Source organism: Bidens hawaiensis, unplaced genomic scaffold, assembly GCF_021521415.1.
Source record: "Bidens hawaiensis isolate Kalapana, Puna unplaced genomic scaffold, B.hawaiensis_p1.1 tig00011787_1, whole genome shotgun sequence".
Lineage (NCBI taxonomy): Eukaryota > Viridiplantae > Streptophyta > Magnoliopsida > Asterales > Asteraceae > Bidens > Bidens hawaiensis.
In genome coordinates, this window is record NW_027491935.1 from 147,056 (window position 1) to 152,163 (window position 5,108).

Sequence of the window (5,108 nt, forward strand, 5' to 3'; positions counted from 1 at the left end):
AGCATACAAAGCAAATAAGCACATAAACAAGTAAGGTATAAGTTGTTAACACATAAGACAAAGTTGCAGTTTTGAGTATAAGTGTATATGAGAAATATATTTACACATATGTCCCCAAAACGTTGAAAAAAGTAAAATAGGGTAATGTGGTACTCACATTGATAGACGAACAAAAGTTGATTAAGATAATGAGAAGGCAAGAAAAGTCACACGTGAACGTTAGGCCTAATGCGAAACGATAGAAAACGAATACGCTAAGTTAAGAACTTATTATTAATCACTAAATAAACAATATTATAATAATTTAATATTATATATATGGTTTTATTATATCAAATTATTTGGATCTATGAATACATGACTTAATAATTATAGTTTTATAAATATATATATAAAATTAGTTTACTATATTAAAAACATTAGTATTTAAATTATAATATATAGATATATATACGTATATATACATCTATCTATTATAATAAAAGACTACTTAATTTTGTCACTTGTCAACCTCATCGCCTTCCTTATTTTTTTCAACCTATTTCAATATATGGTCCCCTATCTTTAATTTATTTCAATATATGAATTCAAATTTTTTTTTATTAAAGGTAAATCATAATCGATTCATTCATTAACATTAATAGTGAAATAAGAAAATAAGATAATTTCAACATTGAAGTTGCATGCCGCTTAGAATAAAACTTTCAAGTCACATGTGATTGCAAATTAAAGAAAATTAAAGCGCATCATTGTCTAAGAATTTGGATTTGTATGGTAATAAACTACAAATTGTTTTTAAACCGAGATTCGAGCAATAATGCATAATATTTTATATAATTTCACAAACATGGAAAATACATATTACATAAATCTTGATGTTTAGTTTTAATTAATTCATTGACTTTTTGTGTGATATAAAGTGTTTTAGAATAAGAAAATCAATATTTAGTTTTCAATATTTTTTTTCCATAACTCAGACCAAAATTTTAAAAACATATATTTTATGACTTGATTTATATTTTTTATATATTTAAATATATTTAATTTAATATGCCTTATAATACAAATTACTTAATTAAAAGCATTCAAATACAAAATTTTAAACAAAAAAATTGTTTCAATCCCATCCATTATTTTCGCTTTCCAAAAATCATCTAGGATATTGAAACCTAGATTCATAGAATATCGTTTTAGTTAAGTTTTTACACAATTTCATTATTATGTTAACTTATTAATTTTGTTTTATACAACTACAACGAACTGGGGTTATGTTAGTGTTTTCTATTGGTTAGTACATAATTGAAGTGTTTATTATGATTTATATTCAAAATAATAAAGCTATACGCAAAATTTAAAAAAAATACAGTCATAACATTATTATTCTAATATGTTATAAAATTCATTAAGATTCACACCTTGATTATAATGTAACTTAATAAAAATATTTATTATTTTTCTTAATATTTGTAACTTGATCATGTTCCTTATTACATTTCAAGGATATTCCATTTTCATATTCATTGTAAAAAACAGTTAATCAGGTTAAAAGTCATTTATTATGCTTTCATAAAATCTGAAATCTTTGCTTCTTCTTCTTTCTTTCTTTTTTTCTCTATAAGTTGTTAATATATATATATATATATATATATATATATATATATATATATATTGATTAAGTATTCCAACAACTTTCCATAATGTTAACTAATAAGTAATAACACGAGATTAGTATTCAAAATTTAAAAATTCCTTATCCAATACTTTGAATTGTTTTAGATAAAAATCACTACCTTCACTTTATGCAACTTTAAATATTCTAATATTCAGCTAACTTAGAATAATCACTGTTATTTGAACAATGACTATAAGGTTAGTATGTCTTTGTTATTTTCTTGTGAATTACATTCATATAAAATGAAACAAATCATTTTATTATATTTTAATTTTCGGTTATATATGTTGCTTGATTATACAACTTTTATTTGTAAAATATAAAATCAACTAAAAATTTGTCATACACAGAATATTAATGACAACAAATTTATCATGATCAATCAATTTCAGATTCTAAAGATTTTAAGGATGATTATATCATCAAAGTTCAGGGAATCTGTTTTTTGGATAATCATGTTTTTCGGATAAACATGAATTGATGATATCAAATGACATAATATTAATTGTTTAAAAGGTATGATATTTTATGTGTATGGGTATTTTTTTTTTTTGTTAGTTTCATGGATATATTTATCACCATTAAGGGTTTGTAATTTGGTATGTACTTGAAAGAACCTTATTTGTCGCACGGGCAACTATATGTGGCTACATCAAGAGTTACAAGCAGACATTGACTAAAGATTTTGATTTTTGATAAACAATGTATACCAACCAATACAACAAATGTAGTGTACAAGGAAGTTTTTTTACTTATTTGTAACATATTTGTGTAACTTTAGTGATGTAACTTTTACAATTTTAATGTAAATTGTAATTATATTAATAATATATGATCATTTTGTTGACTGAATTTTATTTAATGGCTAGAGTTTAAAATTGTCATCAATTACCCGTGTAATACACGAGCCTCAAACTAGTATATATATATATACCTCTAAGTTTATACGTATATGCACGAGCAAAAAAAGAGTTAATGAGTATTACAAAGCCGGTGTTTATTAAAATAACCTTATTTAGTTATTATTATTATTATTATTATTATTAATATAATTATATATTACTTGCAAAGAATAATAATAATAATTTTCCAAAAATAAACGTGTGTAGGGGGTCGAACCTGTGACCTCCGCCCTATAACACACAGGCGTTAACCAACTGTGCTACAAAAACAGACATTTATAACATACCAAAATAAATATATAACCAGCCCTACAGACCACCCAGATCATGAACAAACCGTAAATTATCAATCTGTTTAATCATTACATGTTGATTGAATTGACGTTAGGGTTATTAGTCAGCATTAAATTGCGAATTGAACCATGTATTAAATTACCTTGTAACGAATTCAGAAGAGTGAGAACGAGAGGGAAAACAGGGTCGGCAATAGGAGGTAATGAACGAGTGTAAGCAGGTGCATTGGATTCAATTATTTATAGGGTTATTGATGGTCACCTTGTAAGGAAGGTGTTTATGAAATTAATTGAAAAATGATCAACGTTTACGCGGTCTATGGCTGGTAATACGCGTCGGCTAGGTATAAACAGGGAAGAACGAGTCAACAGGTCATAATTAGTTCAATTACATTAATGGTGATGCCGAGAATCATGCACGAATTTGATTTCCTTAATCAAAAGTTGGTTACAAACGATTTTAGATAGTTAAATGAGTTGATTGATTGATCCATGGTTCGTGAAAATAAATATGGGTCGGGTTTGGGGATGGATTACCCATCATGCAATATGGATTATAAAAGAATTTACATACAGGCCCCTCAAGTTTGGAGATGGATATATAAATGGATAGAACTTTATGTTTTGGGTTAAAAACGTTAAAATTAAATAAGTGTGGTGATAAATAAATAATATAGTAATTGTAACTCGATAAGCACCATATATTAAATAAATAACCCGGACGTCGAAACGAGTCGGGTGTTTATATAAATTCGAAAAACCCGAGTTGTTACATACGTGGCGCTGACGTGGCACGGTGGAGGGGCTTCGAAGCCCCCCACCATAGAGGATGGTTTAAAGATAGTAGGATACGAGTCACGTGTAAATACAATAAAGATAAAACCGAAAAAACATAATTAATTACTCAATGTTTCATTAAATGAGAAGATCTGATTACAAACGGGTAATAAAACGAATACAAATACTAATTCGAATTTGACGAATGTCACATGAAAGATAATTGTAAACACGATGACTCGCGGTGTTCGGTATTCCCTTTTTTCTTTCTCTTTACATTTCACAGCAAAGAAGAAAAAAACATTGTATGGATGGATGGTATTAAGGCGACCTACCGTTGTGATTTAAGGTTTCTAAAAGTAAAATATAATAACAACCCTTAAATAAATATGTCTTCTGTTTGTCTTGCAAATCACTACAATAAATAAAATAGTTCACCTCCTTTATTAACTTAAATAGGATAGTACCTGTGTTACATACGAGTAGAACATATTTGAAACTTAATATTTATGTAACATAATATAAATTTAATGAAATGTAAATGTCGTATTTGTAAATAAATGATAATTTTACATGAATTATAAGGCATCATAACTTATTTTTATTCAAAGACAAAAACATACAAATACTAACAGAGATAGTTAAAAAGTTAAAACATTATGTAATTTATAACATGAGTACAATAAAGAAATAAATGATATTAGTCTTCAAATTAAAAAATATATATATATAAAATATCAAATTCCTCAAATATTAAATCATAACAATGAAAACATACATTTATTTATTAGTCAATAAATGCTAATCATAATTTGAATTTGAGGATTAAAATAATTTAAAGAAGTCATCAATTACATCATCGGATGATAAACTGAAGAGGAAAGTTGTGGATGTGTTTGGCGTTGATGATGAAATTCTAACATGTCAGGGATTACGTGTAAAACATCAAATGTGGAAGAGAAGACCAATGTGTTTAGTGGTGTTGTTAAAGATAGAATTCATGACAAAGTGACGAATGGTGTTAAACTTGTAACTCCTAAGTTGGAGAAGGTTTCAAAAAGAATGGTTATGATGTAAAGCCCCGTTCCCGGTGTCCTACTTTTGCGTTGGATTTACTCATAAACACAGTTCTAAATATCAGAGTTAATTAAAACCTTCACGGAATATAAAAACTTTCAATAAACATTTCGTATCATTTCAAAAACTTGTCTTAAACAAACATCTTTTGTCTTTCATAATAAAACATCATAGAATAAGTCTTCATATGCCAGCTTCTTTATTCTTCTACCATGTGCCCTCCTCAAACTAGCTGTCTCATCCTACTCACCTGCATGCATACTAAAAGTTAGCTACGCTGAGTGAGTTCTAGTAAAACAGGCAACATACAATACATTTACATACTTACCTATATGTATCCGAAGATACATATTACTTACTTAATCTGCTCGTCTTTCTTTCGTACAT